An 18,173-nucleotide genomic window follows, 5' to 3' on the forward strand; every position below is an offset into this window, starting at 1 on the left:
GTTTGCTCTGGGTCGTATATCGCCGCATACTCCTCCGTGTGTTTTTCATTTTGTTGCAGAATTGTAAATGACGTAGGTTGGGATGGTTATCGATTCAAATTTCCGATTCAATTTGATTTTCGATTAACTTTGATTGATTTTCGATTCGAATCAAGAATTTCACGCAGTAGCAATTTTATTTTAGTATGGAAGACATTCTCAGAAGAACCAATGCTGCAATTAGTACAAACTGCTTGCTGTAACTATGCGCATGCTAAAAATATCAAAGTTCACATCAAGAATTGAAGCCAATGCAGTTACATTCATCGTGTATATTTTATTTAATTTAAACCAATCATCTGCCTTCACGTTTGTTGGCGCTGACTTCACTGCTTCCGCCATTTTGTTTTGATACGCTACTTTTGCTTTGTGACAAGTTCGCGCATGGCGTGTCAACGCAGGTAAATTAATGGGGAAAAAGACGTTATTAAAAGAAGCGATATATGCTTTCAGCAAACAATATTGGGCTACGAAAAGGAAAATCGATTCAAATTGATTTTTTTTTTTAAATCCAGCCCTACAAGGCAGGACAAATATAGTATTGAATAAAATAAAAAATTTGATTGGGTTGATTTTTTGTGTAAAAAAAAAATAAAAACTAATAAAATAATAACTAAAATAATAAAATAAATAAATAAATACACAAACAAATAAATAAATGAATGTTGTTTTGGTGTTTATCAGTTTTGTGCCGTCCTTCGAAGGTAATTTTTATGTAAGAGTGCCACTTTGAATTAGGGGGGAAAAAAATTGCCAAATATGTCTATTTTCTGATTTCTGACTGTTTGTTGACAGCTTTTCACGCATTGAGCATGAAATATGTACATCGGCTCAATATAGAAAGATTTGCACATATTTTGTACATATGCATTCTTTGGACTTAGAGAGTGCAGGGTGTTATGTAGTGCGGATGAAAAATTGTGCACCCCCCTCCATCATTTAAGTTGCCCATCCCTGCCTTAATCTATCTTCATAATTTGTTATTTATTTACGCGTGATCACACCAATTAAGTTCAATTGGATCGTTTCCCCGCTGCATTTCTTTTAAGTTACAATTGCTCATCCAATCGGGCATCTTTGTCGAGTCAGCAACTTTACACCCATCTTCTCTCCCCAAGTCAGCTTCCTTATTTTACATCGACAAAGCAAGCCCAGGCCAAAAAGCCTCGTTAGGAATGTCCAAAACGAGCATGTCATCTTCTATATATAAAACGGAATAAGTCAGTGACTGACAGAAAAAGGCACCCTGGATGTTTTTAATTGAATCCATCACTTTGATTTGCCGATATGCCGTCTCTATCAGCGTGGAGGAGCTCAATCTCGCGCGCTGATTGCCTGAGCTCTCCACATAAAAGAAGCCGGGATGTTTCATTAAGGCGGCGATAATTCCGCCAGATACACTTTAGAAATCAGCGTGCATTCAGAGCGCTGCAAAAAATAGCACGGAGACAGAGCGAGCGTGGATGCTTTGCGGCAAGCTGGGGGGGGGGGGGGGGCAAAGCGCGGAAAGCAACTAAAACAAAAGCCACGTGACCACCTAGGGACGGGATAACGGCACAGGAGGAAACAGGTGATCTCCAGAATCCTGGTTTGAATCAGCGCCTTCCAAAAAAAAAAAGAAATCCAACCTTGGATTAAAAAAAAAAAAAAAAAAAAAAAAAAAAAACATCTCCATTGTCTCCCACGTCTTCCTCCAAAGCGCGCCCATTACCGTCCGTTTCATCATCACTTCACTGTTGTTGGCGTAACATGCAGCTTATCCATCCGGATGATCTATTTGCCTTTTCTCCTATCAAGCCTTCAAATGAGGCTCATCTTAATGTGTGCCACACTTTGATTCGGATCATCTCAGAAAAAAAAAAAAAAAAAAAAAGACTTGTTTGCATATTATGAGACCAGTGACGGAAAAAACGCCAGGGAGCATGGCAAATGATTGGCAACTCATCGGCCAAAAAAAAAACATGGTGTCCTTAATACAATTTAGTTAATAAATAAATAAATATTATTGAATTAATTTCACAAATAAAAAGTGCAATATCTGATAGAGCTCAACTTTTTATTACATTTTTATTTTTGAGGTCTAAAATGACGTGCTCTATATATATAAAACATTTTGGGCCCTATTTTGGTAGCGAGGTACATGTACGCTCAGCTTAAAAAATGGTGCATCTTTATTTTCTAGTTTACCAAATTTGGGAATTTGGCTGACCGTGTTGCGCCTCGCTTGGTGCTCCGGCAGACTGAGGAAGTTTATCATTACATGCCCTACACACCCAATACTTTTGTGACGGCAAGTAGGAGCAGGTCTAAGTTGTGGCGCAGGTGGTGAAAAATGATTTGGGTGGATTTGAACGATTCATAAATATATCGAATATATTATCATGAAAGAAATCAATTTGTTGAACAAATTCAAATTAGCATCTTGAAAAAATTTATGAAAGTACCCCCCCCCCACACACCCCTGACCGCAGCGCAACTCGGGGTGGGTGGTGGTGGTGTGTCATACACAAAACGCACAATCAGGGGTTTTGACTTTTGCCTTGACGAGAATGCGGCCTCCAAGTGCCCACTCCAAAGCTGCCAACTCTTCGATCTCCGGCATTTACATGCCTCTCTCTGTACCGAATTAAAAGGGAATGAGGGAAGGCGCTTCTGATGGATGGCAAACAAGTCGGCGGAATTTCCTCTCACAACGGCGCAAACGCCCCTTTCTAATTGTGGTAGTCGCAAAGGAAAGAAAAGGCCACCCAAGCGCAAAGATAAGATTTTATTTCACTCTAGACTTACGCAGGGCACAAAAATAGGCCTCCAAAACTTTTAGCGCGTAGCCGTCCAATACAAGCTATGTTTTGAATTTTCATGTTCATGACGGAATTGAGTCATATACGATGACGCCGTGAAATTCCGCAAAAATGAACAAAATGCCACGAGAACTATGTATGTTGTGGCTGCCCTCCCGCCTCCCAAAAAATAAAAAGAAAAGAAAAAAAAGCATTGCATTGAAACCTGAGTGGAAGTCAAGAGCACATGTTGCTCTAGTGGAGGTGCAAATAGAGTCAAACACACTTATTCAATGGAGTAGGAGTGTGTTTTGGTGTGTGTGTGCGCGTTACAACAAACCACTGAAAACAACTACAACCAAGAACACTATACCAGACACAATTTACCAGTTATTTCGTCTGTTCTGTTTGTAAAGGAAAAAAAAACATGAAAAAGAGGCCTGTAGGAGAGCAAACACACACGCAGACACACGCGCACGCACACGCACACACATACACGCAATGGCGTGCTGGGAAACCATGGTAGTGGCGAATCACGATCACGGTGCTGCTGTGCCGTCGCCATGCCAACAGTGGCGGCAGCTTTCTGTGTGTATCGCACACGCATTCGCACCGGGGGTGACACCTGATGAATCCAGACGCACACACACACGCACACACACACGCACACACACAGATATACGCACATGCAGCAAAAGAGGAAAAAAGGAATCACGCAAGTGGGTGAAAAGGCATGCAGGGGTGCACACAATGCCGAGCTTTGGATGTGATCCCACACAACTCATGAACATGAATCACACGAGCGCCTCTGAAGTGCACACACACACACACACACACACACAGTCCAATGTCAATACAAGCTCTCAAGGATATGTACGCGTGCGTGTTTGAGTAATGCATTCAGCTCTCATGTTGCAAAACGCTCGTTTACTAAATGCCGTGTTGCCCAACCTTTGTTGCGCCAAGGCACACATTTTACTCAAGAAAAAAAAAAAAAATCTAAATAATCTGACGGGCATAGCAGCAGACGAGCTTGGAGAACGCTCGTCTGCATGCCATATAGAGAGCGTAAAAAGGAGCAGCAGACTAGATGGGAAAGCGAGAAAGCAAAAAAAAAAAAGAGAGCGAGGCGCTTGACTAAAGAAGAAATACGCCGCTTGACCTCAAGCGGCGCCGTGCATGAAGGGGTGAAGGGAAGCAGCCTTCCTTTTTGAAATCAGCGCTTTCACTGAAGGCTGCTCGTACTTGAGCGGTGCTTAAAATAACCGCATGGTTTTTGCTGCTGTGCAGAATATCATTTCTGTTTTCACTCAAATATAACAGAGATTTGAAATTAAAAAAAAAAAAAAAGATGACACTGCTGCTGTGTTAGGGGGAGTCGTGTTGACACACGAACTTCCTACTAGTGCGCACACACACACAGCCACTAGGGGGTGCTCAAGAACCTGCCCTTTTGTCTTGGACATAAAAAAAGGGCAAAGGTGTCCAAATAATTGTTTTCCAAAGTAAAATCACATTTGCAAAAGTCTTATAATTGATGTTGAATCAACACAAAAAAACAGAAAATCACTTTGCTTGGCTGCTTTCATCAACAATGACACAAATCGGAGAAGGAAACGACAAGATGAAAAGAGATCATTTGGACAATTTGAAATTGAAGTTCAAGTGACTCCAAAAATGATTATTAGAGTTGTCGATTCATTCGTGAATAAAACTCAACATGACTAAGAAAATGTTCTTTTTCCAAATATAAGCGCAGAGAACCACAAAAAAGGAAAGAATAACCAAACACAGACCGGCGAGTCAAGCCAAACATTGGAGAAATAATTACGATACTTCTAAATGACATCTAAGAAGCATGTCCGGTCATATGCTTTTATTCTGGAAAACTAAAGTGCACCACTTCTGGTAGCGGAGCCTAACTTTTATGAATAAACGTCACAAAAAACATTCAAATAACACATTTTGCTGCAAACAAGGCAAAATACGATCGCGTGTTGCTCGTCACTTTGTCATTGACGCACACGACCGAACAGAACTAACACGAAGGCAAAAGTAATAAATGCCGACGGCGCATTATAGCGACGAACAACAAATGACTTTTCGGGTCTCCGTAGGCGCTGATCTGGACACAAAACACTTTGACAATTAACCGAACCTGACATGGCGCATCCTGAAAATACACTCACACGCACACGCAATCTACCACAAGCGTCGGGACAGTGACTCGTACCTCGCCCGAACCGTCGGGCCACATTCGTGTCAGTGAACGCAACACAACGCCGCCTACAAAATAAGTCATTTCACAAACTTGAATGTGTCGCGTTCCAACGTGCCAGCGTCTTCCCTCAAAAAGGGGTCTGCCACTTTTCAAATACGTGCGTGAGCGCCTGAGGACATGTTTGCACCTCGCGCCGTCCTGCTGACACGATGCCAGGTCGGCGCGAGGCGCAGGTGAGAGTTGCCTCGCGACTGGCACCGGGACGAGGATTGTTTTTGACATGAAACAGAAACAAAAAGTTTTTAGGATTTAAGAAACAGGGATGAGCCTGGTGCTGAACGGCTTCATCTGGTTCTGAAACACGCTCACTGCAGGGAAACGCCTACGGTGGCCCGTAAAGTGCAAAAGAGACAATTGGGCAAAAAAAAAAACCCAGCAAAAGCCACACCTCCGGAAATAATTCAATTTTTCCGAGCATTTCAATGAATAGCACTTGAATTTTAAGGGCCAAATTGTGTAAATCCAAAGTAATCTTAAAATAATCTCATCCACAAATGAGCTCAAGTCAATTTGGACAAGTCGCCAATTAAGGACGAATTTGTGACTCGGGGGCACGGCTGTAATGAGCTTGCAGGAGGAGCCACGCTGAGTTGGTGTGGTCGCTCGCTTTGTTTGTGTCACACAAACGCAACAGGAAGAACGGAGACACACTAATTCCAAGTCGGGACTCTCTCTCTCTCTCTCTCTCTCTCTCTCTCTCGCTCACTCGCACACACACACATTTCTTCAACAAATGACCACTCACTAGATGGTAGTATTGAGCCACACTGCGCAGAAGGGCGAACCCGGTTCCTCTTGCAATAAAGACACACAAATCAATGGCTATCATCTTTCTAGAGAGCGAGCGAGCGAGAGAGAGAGAGAGAGAGAGAGAGAGAGAGGTCAGATTCACCATTTGTCTGACAGTGCAACACAATAAAGCAACAACACAACATAACAACCACAGAGGCGGGCTAATGAAGAGATATCGCAGGGAGGGGAAAGTGAGCGAGCGGCTCCTGGAGAGGATCAAGTCGGCTGCAAACGTGATAACAACACGACAGAGAAATGGGACGACGACCCACAATGGCCGCAATATCTGCAGCTATTTAATGTGTGTGTGAGAGCGCAAAGGCTCCTCATGTTTGGGGACGACTCCCCGGAGCGTAAGCCCGACTGCTGCGAGGAAGATTAAGAGTCAGATAGAAAGCGCATATGAATTTGGGCTTTGTTATGTGGCAAGATAATAAAAGATGGAAACCAGAGCGGAGGCGCTTAAGTGTATGTTTGGGGAGCAAATGAGTGACAACACAAAACAGCCATTTGGGCAGCGGGCTTGACAGACGCTCTTTGTGCCTCCATTTTGCACTTGCGAGTTGACACGAGAGGCAAGTCGTTAGTCAAATGGCGTTTGCGTGCCGCTTGTAATCCCGGCAAATCTGCCAATCTACTCTTGCTCAGTTTCAACTCCAGTCAATAGAAACAACAAGTCGCCGTTTGGGGCTTTAGGAAACAATTCCGTGTCGTGGGGCAAATCGTAAAAGAGGCGAATTGACAGTGGCCTGCGCAGGTCCTCACACTCATTTCATTACAACCAAATACAAGCCTTTCATTTCAAAGATACAAATCGGAAAAAATGTGGCGAGCAAAAGTATTTCCGCATAATTAGTAAATAGACTCCATCTGTGGAGTTCTGATTTTCATTAGAAGAAGAAAAAAAAAAACATGACACCATTTTTTTTCCCCTCTTCACACTTTGGGTTGGCCTTTCGCGTGTCATTGTGTGAAAATGCTTAGATTTGTTGTTGGAACGTGATCAAATGTGAAAAAGTTCAATGGGGTGTTCATACTTTTGCAAGACCCCGTAAAATGAATTCAGATATTTATTATTTATTTATTTTTTATACATTCAAGATAATCCCCTGAAAACGCTGCAAAGACTGCCAACTGACTGCCAGCGTGAGGCTTGGGGAAGGAACGGTTTAGAGTGCCTCGTTGTCGGCTGCGAGTGTGCGCACATCATAGAGAGAAAGGCAAAAACAGTGAGGAGAAAAAAATAAGTCTCTCTGAACAGCCAGCGTCCAGACCAGGGAATGGGCACTTTAGAGTGCCTCGTTGTCGGCTGCGAGTGCGCGCATGATAAAGAGGCAAAAGAGTGAGAGAAAAAAAAATAAGTCTCACTTAACAGCCAGCGTCCGGACCGGAGTTTTCCGCTGATGTGGTTGCTTTCGAGCGCCTCATTGTCACGGCATGCAAAAGCCCCGCAAGACCTTGTCGGATATATTCCGAAGCCGGTATCTTTTCATGACAAACATGCGCAGGCACCAGAAAGATGTTCGACAAATTTTCAAGGTCGCAGAAATTTGATTGACAGCTGACAGGCGCGTGGGTTTCACCGCATTGAGTGGACACGCCCACCCCCGGTGGTTGGCCACATTTTGCAGCCTTAATTTAAATATTTGCCGATGTTTTAATTATTCAAATTTGGCACGGTTGTCGAGTCATGAAAACCAAGACGGGAATTGGAGTAATTAATCATTTAAAGGAATAATTTCATTTGGAGCAAATGACTCATCGTTAAATGGCACACATTGTGCACGCAACATTACATCTGAAGCAAAACACAAAGCGGGAAAAAACCCCAAAAAAACGCCCAGAGTCAAAACTCTTGATGTCTTCCTTTGTTGTGCACACATTTGTGCTGTCATTGCGTGCGTGCGTGTCAGCGTCCATGCGTGCGATAAGATCTCAGTGCGCTTTTCTCATATTATCTGGAGTCTCATCATTAATCATCCCCCCTCCGTCCAGACATGGCCATCAGTTATTGAGAGGTGCAATCATTTACAATTGATTTACACCTCAAACACACGCACGCACACACACACACGTGTGCTCACACGACATAGACAACACTAATTGAACAAGACGGACGACAGTTGTCGTCTCCGCTCAATCCGTTTGTGCCAAAGCCGGCCGAGTAAAAACCGATTTCCATCAAATGCGTTCCAGCCTGGTTGTTGCCATTTGGACTCCGCCCACCAGAAGCCACACAAGCTCAGCAAGGAGATATTGATGCTTCAATTTGGGCAAAATGCGATTGATCGCATTATTTAGTGACCACATCCCAATATGAATTGCTCCACAATTGCCCACAATGCCTCACACGTCCACGTGGGACAAGAGGCGGGTGTTGAACCTCGACTGGATGTCGGACGATTGCAGGGAGTTCGCACTCACATTCATAAAAGTCTACTGGAGCAGCTGAACTTTAAATGGTAGAAATTCTGTGTTGTCTCCCATCAATGTGATTGGTTGTTTATGGCGCACCGCCGCATAAGGGGTGTGCAAACTTGTGCAAGCGTGCAAGCTCAGCTGTTTTGCTTCAAATCTTAACAAGATTTTTTATTTTTTTTTTTCCAATTGAGTGCAGGCCAAAGGTTTTGAAAACCGCTGGCATGTCCCCCCCCCCCTTTATACTACAAAATATCCAGCTTTTCAACAGGGGTGTGTAAACTTTTCATATCCCGAGGGAGGAGCAACTCAAGCAGCATATCCACACCACAAAATCTGCTTGGACAAGCACCTCAAGGCGCCACACTCCAGCGGCCTGACAAATGAACTCTGCTGCTGTTTACGAGTTTTGCGCTTCGGCTTCTCACCGGATTTATCCGGCGCTACGGACGCAAGGAAGCTTACAATTGACCAGCAGCCAACCAGCGGAGAAAAAAAAAAAAAAGCAAGGTGGAAAAGTTAGAGAGGGTAAAAATAATCTCATCCACAAATGAACTCAAGTCAATTTGGACAAGTCGCCAATTAAGGACGAATTTGTGACTTGGGGTCACGGCTGTAATGAGCTTGCAGGAGGAGCCACGCTGAGTTGGCGTGGTCGCTCGCTTTGTTTGTGTCACACAAACGCAACAGGAAGAACGGAGTCACACTTATTTCAAGTAGGGGCTCACTCACTCTCTCTCACAAATATCAGTGATCGGCCTCCATGACCACTAATAATCGGTATCGGCTCTGAAAAAAATCTGAACGGTCTTTCGCTAGAATATATGCCAATTAGTATTTTTGTGTTGTCTGTCCACGTTTGTGTTCAAACGCCGCCACATTGATGCAATTTGGCAGTTTAGCATTAAGCTAATCGGGTCTTTCTTTGCAACGGCATTTCGGAGTGAACGTGTTAATGAGCTCGACGTTCGGCTCCCATTAGATTGCGGCGGCGTACCGCTGAGCATATAATAGCGGCGGATTTGACACATCTCCTAAAAGTCAGGCTTGAAACTTTCTTCCTACCGTATCGTAATGTCCTTACAGCAAATCTTCTTTGGAGGTGCTGATCGTCGGCGCCTCGTCGCTGATCTGGAGCAGGCCTCGTCATGGCCACCAGCGTGGTTCTAATCTGCTCCCATTACCGACCCCACGCCCCCCATCCGCGTGTCGGCGACGAGTCGGAGACGTGTCGTGAGTCATCCGTCATGCTGGAGGTGCTTTACCGCTCTTTCTCCTTTTTTCTACAAAAGTATTGGGACAAAAAGCACAATTTATTCTGATTATTCCTAGTTTGTCTTCATCTCATTTTATTGCCATGGGACACGATGTGACTTTTTTGTGGAGTCTGTTGCGAATCAGCCGTGATTGTCGAGCGCGTTGCCGCTGCCATTTTTTGGGTTAAAGCCGAACACGGCACAATTTGCTTCTGAAATCTTGCATGCAAATGAGTCCGATGATTGTTGTTTGTTTTTCGCATCTCCTTGTCCCGCCCTGTCCCTCCAGACACCTCCCAGCTCAGGAGCATGAGGTACTGTTATTTGTTTTGTCTTCCTTTCCGTTAGATCATCCTCTCGCACTAAACTTGGTGAATTGTTGATCAGCTCAGCGCCTTGCACTTTGATGCCGGCCTCTGGGAAGAGGGAAGAATAATTACCATTCTCTGTATTTATTTATGACTCTTCGGGGATTTGATTAGTGATATTTTTAGCGTGAGTGAGACAAACTGCTTGAAATGCATTTTGCTGTGACGGCCAAAACACGCCGATACCTCCCAGAAGATGCACGGGGGACCCGCTCCGTCTTCGCAGGAGTCGTAAAAGCCAGGAAGTGACTGGTGCTGCCCACCCACACACACACACACAAACTCCGATTGTTCAGCAATGTACCACCGCCTGTCCTGGCTCGTCGCGCACGTTTCGTTGGAGTCCGCAATGGCATTTGGCAGAAGTGCAGACTCAACGCGGTCTGATTTGTCGAGATTCCCGCGAACAACACAAACGCCTTTTTGCCAGTGATGAAACTTTTTGAAAGAGTCCTTCTTGGTTCGAGGATCTCACGGGACTAACGGAAAAACAAACCGGGATGAGAGTTGGAGCTGCATTCTAGCAAATTAGCCAGAGAAGCAGAAGAAGAAAAGCACGTTTTTTTTCAGCATCAATTTTTTAACAAAATCAATATCGCTTACGATTAAGTGTAAAACAACAACTGTCTAAATTCAAGCTTAGATGAGACAAGAAAGAAGTCAAACAAAATATCGTCGCTGTCCTGTGATAAACAGCCATGTTCATTTTATTCTTACTTGTAAGTTAAAAAAAAAAACCTCATTACCCATTGACTGCCATTGACGGCTAAAGACGTCAAAGATTTTTTTTTTTTTTTTACTTTCCTCGGCTGCTAGTGAAAGAGTTAATGGCGCGCCTCCGACCACCACCAAACGTTCACACCCAGCCAAACACCGGTGTGAGTGGCACTGGAGGCAGGGTGGGTCAACTGTCTTGCCCAATGACACATGACTCGGACAGAGCGGGAATCAAACAGCAGACACTCTGGTGACTGGACAACCCGCTCTTACCTCTCAACTCGCCACGCCATCCCCAAACATCAAGCGTGTGGCGGAGGCCCAAAGTTACAAAAGGAGACCTGACTTCATTTCCAGCCGACCAGCCGAAAGACTCCGGAGGGACGCAAGCAGCTGGTCGCTTCTGGTCTTCTTGTCAGGACGTTTTAGCATCATGGCTAAGTCAATAACCTTCCCGCCTTCCCATAATGCACCTCAGCACTCACAGAGGTCCTGTGACTGCGGGTTGAAGGCGACAGTAAACCAGAGCTCCCGTTTGGCCCAAATCTCCACGCTGATGTGGTTATCGTCTTGTTTTGGACCGTGTCGACTTGCTTTTTTGTGACTCTTGTGCTTGTGATGTTTTCCATCTGTTTCAGGATTCAGTCATCCAATGAACACGTCATGTTTATCATTGCATGTAACAATGCAGTGCTTCTCAAATAGTGGGGCGGGGCCCTCCTGGGGGGCGCAGCGCGATGTTGAGGGGGGCGCGTGTGACCGTGGGGGACATGCTATTTTTCCGCCGTCTTATAAAAGTGTGCTGCAGCACGCCAAAATAAACCAGATTTTAATTTATCAGCCTTGAAATTTAAAAAAAAGAAAAAAAGGCAGATGTCGATAATCGGCAAAATGCAAAAATATCGGCCCTGATAATCGGCCCCGACGATAATCGCTCTATCACTAATATATTCTTTATCCTCTGCAAAATTAACGCAGCCTTAAGTCAGCTGCTTTTGCGGAGATCCACCGAGTTTATGCAAATGACTCTCAAGGCCAGAGGAACACGAAGCGCATCAAATTGCGTTCTCTCCAAAGACGTAGCGCAAGCAACCCACAGGCGCTGACACGCACCCACTTTACTCCTCAATTTCATCATTTCGCCGACGTCCCCCGAGAAGCGCAGCGAGTGGGATCTGAAAATATATCGCTGCATGGTGCAAGACTTTCATTTTAAAAGCCACCTGCTGCCACTCGTCCCCCCCCCCGGGCAGCTCTCCTCTAAATGCGCACTTTTGACACACCCAGAGAGGTATTCATTGAAATATTATGTTCATTATTGCGGCCGTACGGTTCAAGTGCGCTGAGCGACGTTTTCACGCTCTCGTGGAATTACATAAAATATTCCAAACAGCTCTCAGTGTGCACCTGTGCAACCGCAGTTATTTGCACATTAGCTCAGTCGTAATGGAAATGTGACTGCCCGCTTTCTCATCAGGAAACATTTTGAGTTGCCTCGCCGACTATTGTATTTAAAAAAAAAATTCTGAATGTATCCAATTACAAGCAACATGGTGCGGAAAAAGCAGCAGCTGAGGTTATATCACAAAAAAATATAAAGAGAGGAAATGGGCAGAAAAACTCATGTATTCAGGTGACAGAGACTCTCCGCGCTTCACTTCTTAGACACAGATGCACATATTGGAGAACAAAAAGCATCATCTTCTCAGAATACAGACCTGATTTTTTTTTTTCAAATAGTCAACTTTTCCAAAGTAAACACATAATAAGAAAAAAAATGGTGTTTTTGAAATACACTCACATATAGTTGATTTTCTTTCCCTGTTATTACACTTTAAACATATCAGAATTTTGACTTTAGCAATATCTTTAATTTGACTTTTTTCCCCCTGACAAATCCATCGTCTGAAAGTTTTTTAACAGATTTTTGTTGTCCCACGAAAATAGGCAAGTGCTAAATTCATCCGGTATTTTGCAGCACCCTCATTTAAGATTAATTTGCGTGAGGATTACACGTGGGTCCTTGCAATCCCGGCACAAACGTTTGTGCGTGTGTGTGTGTGTTCTCACAGCGACGGCGTGGCGGTTAATGTCGTCTAGTATTGATCACACTGAGGTCATGGGGACGATTGTCTTTGCTTTGGCGTCGCTCGCACATCGGTGAGTCAACAGTCAGCACTTTTTTGATAAAACTGCCGAGCCAGCAAACAGCCGTTGCCTTAATAATTAGAAACATTCAAGGCCACGAAGGGAAAATACTCTTGAATAGACACCGCTTTTTTTTTTCTTCTTCTTCTTTTCTTACTGGATGCAAAGTACAATCACGATAATCAAATACTATTTATATCTAAATGTCGAGTATTAAACGTTGCGGTATAAATCACAATAAGAATGAATAATCGATGCAAGCAAAAAAAAAGTTCTCTTGAGATGGGCAAAATTGAAGAGGTGGACAAAGAAACTGTGAAAGTTATCAGTGAATGATTATACGTGCGCACCAGAGCGTCTCGCTCATTCGTCTCACTTTTGTCCCACATAAATCTTTCAGTTAATCAACTTTGAAAACACATGGAGGCGTGCTCTTCTTGGTATGGCAAAATTTCGCTTTCTGGCTGCGATTCAAATCTTGAAAGAATGTCAACGGATATGCACTTAAATCTCCAGGAGGAAAATGACATTTATGAGTGGGAGCGTCATCTGCGAGCTATTACAGGCTAATATAGTCTGGCTTGGGCTAACCAGTGGCGTCACATTCCTAATGTTGAGCAGCGTGAGTGAAAACGACCATTTCACAGGCAACATGAAAACGCTGCAAACACGATTTGGCATGTCGGGTCATAAAGCACATATTGGAAATTGGTTTCCATATTTTTCACTATTTCACATCGCCAACTATGGGAGACATTTTACAAATGGTCCGGCTGGAATGCATTCACATTTCTCAACAGATTTGTAACATTCAGCTCATTTTTAACTGTCTGTCACCATTTAAAAAATTCCCAGAATTAGTTAGATAAGTATTTTAAATTTTAAGTGGACTGTAAAAAAATGTTTGAAAGAAAAAAAAAAATATCCTGAAATGGCTCACATTTCATTTTAAGGTTTAAAAAATGGAAGAGCGGGGCTGCAACTGTATGTATGGTTATTTGAATAATTAACAAATCTGTCAATTATTTTCCTCAATTAATCATGAATGAGATGTTTTACATTTTTTCCCTTCATTAAAGAAACAAGAAATTTATTCCAACTGCATTAAAATAAATGATTTATGATTCTATTACTCGTTTGGTCCATGTCAGAAAATAGGCATTTTGACCATTGAATTCCAAAGTAAAAGAAAAAAAAATGAACGCAACGCCGCCCCCCAAAAAAAATCTGAGAACATTTATTGTAGAGAAGCTGAAATTCTGAAGACATGTTCAATTATAAATGGAAAAAAAGATGAATGGATTATCAAAAAAATAATTAACCAATTACTATTCGTTTAGTTGTCAATCAATTAATCGATGCGCCTCTAAAAAATAAAAAGAGCATAAAAATGTTAAAACTAGACGACAAAAGACTGAAAAAAAATATGATTTAGGGCCACACACTTCACTGATGTTTTGGATTCTTTTTTTGCTGTTTTCTTCAATGCATGCGCGACTAGTGCAGAAAATATCAACTATTACCAGAGTTACTATCTATTATCTCCAGCATCATCTTTGGACTGTGCAACATCAAACTTCACAATCATGTAAAGTGTTCAACCACTCCTCGAAAAATATGGTTGACCAGAACAAACTCTGATCAAGTTCTACTCCTTAAAACTGATTTGAATCTTTTCTTAATGGGCTCATTGCTTTACGTTCTCTTCCAAAATTTCTCAACCAATTCAAACCATTTGAACTAAAAAAGAAAATCCAGTTCCTCCTGTTATCCTAATTTGACATTTTCCATGGGACATTTCCCGAATGAACGCAGACATTTTCCCGATTCGCATTCTTCGGAGTCCATCGTCCGCTCTTCCACATTCACGAGCGTTGTCTACAGAGAGTGGATTTTTCGAGTTGATCAACCAATCCCGAAATGATTCTCCTAATGACAGCGCATTACAATTCCCAGTGTGAGTATCCCAGTATGGAGCTTAAACGTGCAATGACGCAGGGGAGGGGAGCGGGCCAACTCATTAGATTGGGCTGCAGACTAAGTCGGATTAACCTCATACGGCTCTCCGAGAGTGCCAGCGGAAAGACGCGCCGACAAGCCGTGCTTAGCGATGCCGCCAGGAGAAAGTCCACTTTTTTTTTTTTTTTTTGAACCTGGCGAGCCTCACAGCTCTCATCTGGTTCGCACCATGGCAACATACCTGCAGAAGGCACATTCCTACCTCCGGCCAAACGTGGCGCCCGCGCCCCGCTTAGCTTGCAGGGATCTAATTCCGAAAGAGAGCAATTGATCCCTCGCTCCGAATTCCAGATCCACGCGCCAATTTGTGGATTTGACGGCTTTCATCGAAGGGAGAAGGCACGGCACGCGGAGAAAAGCTTGTAAAAGGAATTTGGCGGGTGAGCATGGAGGGTAACTCGCACACAACCTGCAAAGTCACAACTTGCGGACATTGGCTTCCATCTTTGAATTGCAGTCACAAAAAAATGGTCAACATGCCCCAAGCAAAGTTTGCTTTTTGGATTTTTTTTTTTTAGTAGGCCCTGCAGCTTGTTAATCAACATTTTATGGGCTAAAATATCATCTCATATATTTGGCTCCAATGGCTCTCAAGGGAACTATTTAATGGGTGAGGGGTAGGGGGGGGGAAATATACTCCAATGGATGTACAGAGAAGCATTTCTATAACGCGGATTTTTAAACACACACAAAAAAATGAATATAAAATGTTTATTTTTTTTTATTTTTTACAAAGTACAGGCAAGTCAATGTTTAGAATTGTTGCTTGTTCTGTTACATCGGTACTAATTTCTGTTAGCTTGTCTATGGCATTTTGGCATTACACCATACCATTTAAGTGGTGGGCGTTCTTGAGATGAATAACATGTTTTGGTTTCGTTTTTGGTTTACAGAAAACTTCAATTGTGTGTCACAAATAAAAGACTTGAAGCAAGCACGCTGAACTTCTTATTTGGAGAACTTTGCAAACAGGCTAGAACAGACGCTAAGGAATACTTTAAAGCGTTTTTAAAGCGTGTGGGAAAATTGAAATTATTTTTAAAAAGTTTTCTCAATGGTTTCTGTTTCACAGAATTGCGATAAATTGATGCTACAAATTCAAAAGATCGCCTTGGTTGCGCGAATGAGTGCATACCTTCTTTTTTTTAAGACGACTAGAAGCCAAACCAAAAAGACACAAAGTAGAGCAAAGGTTCCGGCAAGTTCTGATAGGATGACTCCGGACGTATGCGCTTTGGTTTTTCAAGCCAACATGACATCTTGGCTCGTCAAATAAAGCGCGAAATTCAATTAATTAGCCGCATATGAAATGAGACGCTTTTAAGTAAAGCTAATCGCAATTAGCAGCGGAGCGTAGCTAATCGCTTAGTCTAGCCAACTTCGGCATCTGAAAATTCGCCGCAGCGGAGCATAAGGACGGCGAACAAACTACTGTGTGGCGGTGTTTAGTGTTGCAACACTATGTTGTATTGAAATTAGGACTGAAATGGATCCTCGAGTAATCAGAGTACCGCGCATTTTTTTTTCTGCCTTGAGCGCTCGTTTACTTACGTGAATGCAGTCAGGGAGAATAAGTCAAGCTAACCGCAGGAACCATTCTTTGCATGACAGAAACAGGCCGCTAAAGGCGTAAGAAGGCCAACTTCAAAATAAATCTTATCTTACCAAATAATCAGAGCTGGACACTTGACCCTTTTTTGCCGGTCAGATCACGCATACTGTCTGCGACGGACCGTGTCAAATAAACAATTTAGTCTCCATCTCTGTGTTATTCAACGTCACGACAAAGACTTGGTATGATTTTATTTTGAAATGTCAGCGGCGTGCAAGACGTAACGGCTGACTTGACTGTTTGCGGCGTTTATTTTTTTATTTTATTATTATTGTTTTTTTTGGGCGGCGTTTATCGCTGTCACAAAATTTGGCTACTGACGATAACGACAGAAGGTTGTCCTGAAATAATGTTTAAATGTTAATTAAGGGTGCAAAAAAAAATGACTTAAATGGAATGACATTATATTGTATGGCGTGTGTTGCCAATGTTTACGCTATCCGTTAGCATTGTGAGCCGCTAGCAGCCCTCAAGTTAATGACGTCAATGACTCTGAACACTTTTTGCTTTTCATACTGTTGTGCTTTTTCATGAACCAGACTTAGTCAAGTGCGTTGTTTTAGCCAGCAAAATTGCTACTCTGCTTCTGACGTCACTTTGACTGAGAAACAAAATCGGGAGAGAAGGAAACAGTGTGCTTCTATGTACAGCTTAAATTCAAATGCAGAATATCTGAAAATGAAAATCGGTTGTCCATTTCTCAAGTGAAAATGTATTCTTTTGTGCTGTGTAGCTTCAAACAAGCAAAAAAAACAACGTTATTTTTATCTGATTATATGATAGAGTAAGATATCGGAATACCAAAATGTTTGCCTACATTCTCCTTAATGTCACTACTGTGTGTTTTTTATAAAATGCAATATCACAGCGTGCTTATTTTCCAAACATGTTCCAACAGTTTTTTTTAGTTTCTTGGGGGAAGTCTGGGACGGATTATTGACATTTCTATTTTCATTCGCCCCCTTTTACTTTTTTATTAGACTAAAATGTCATCTGGTTTGTGTGAGCCAAACTGGTTTCAGAACCGCCCAAATTAGGAGCTGCTGCTCTATCCAAAATCCAGAAATCCATCCCGAGAGCTTTGCAAACGCTACATTTTCACGGCATCGAGTTTCAATTCAAATGTTCCCAAACGCGAACCGGCATTCTGTTTGTCATGCTGCAGGAGTTCACTCTGATTCACAACCAAGTCCTGATTGGGCCTGACCCGGCACGACGCACATTAGCCCGTCTGAACTTCTTCTTGCCTTCATGCCATAGTCTTGATTTGTTTTGGGTCCATGCTTTGGTCCCGTTCCCTTCTAAATGCGAGCACATGAACGAAAAGAGGCAACGTGGCCTGAAGAGCACGGCCATGGCCGAAGCGGCTAAACATATGCGGAAAAGTAAAAAAAAAACAAAAAACAGCAGGAATATTGACTTTGTCCTCTGCGTGGAGACAAGGGGAAACCTGCATAACATACCAAGTAATGCATTACTGTCAACACTGAGGACATCGCTGCATTATAATCAAATAACGGAGTCGTTTGTGACCTACAACATTCAAATATGCAAGCGGATGAAAGAATTCATGAGCAAAATAGCGTTTTTGCCTTTCAAAAACCACTTCCCGGAACTCCCTTCATTAAAAGTGAATCTGGTATGCGGATAATAACGTTAAGAGGCTCTACGATAAGCCATTGTTTGCGAACAGAGGCCAGGACAGCTGTGTTTAATCGCAAGCGAGTCTGAAGCGGGCCTAAA

General features: G+C 42.9%; 1 protein-coding gene across 1 annotated transcript in view; it reads right to left on the minus strand.

Moving 5' to 3' along the window:
• LOC148339089 (tudor domain-containing protein 5-like) overlaps window positions 1-18,173 on the minus strand; it is a 147,736-nt gene that overhangs the window by 25,681 nt on the left and 103,882 nt on the right. The window contains exon 5 of the mRNA XM_088294643.1: window positions 9,376-9,593. The gene's annotated coding sequence lies outside the window, so the exon portion shown is untranslated. The remainder of the gene's footprint in view (window positions 1-9,375; window positions 9,594-18,173) is intronic.

The sequence above is a fragment of the Idiotropiscis lumnitzeri genome, chromosome 4 (genome assembly GCF_059441095.1).
Source record: "Idiotropiscis lumnitzeri isolate Australia: NSW breed Sydney's pygmy pipehorse chromosome 4, RoL_Ilum_1.0, whole genome shotgun sequence".
Taxonomy (NCBI): Eukaryota; Metazoa; Chordata; class Actinopteri; order Syngnathiformes; family Syngnathidae; genus Idiotropiscis; species Idiotropiscis lumnitzeri.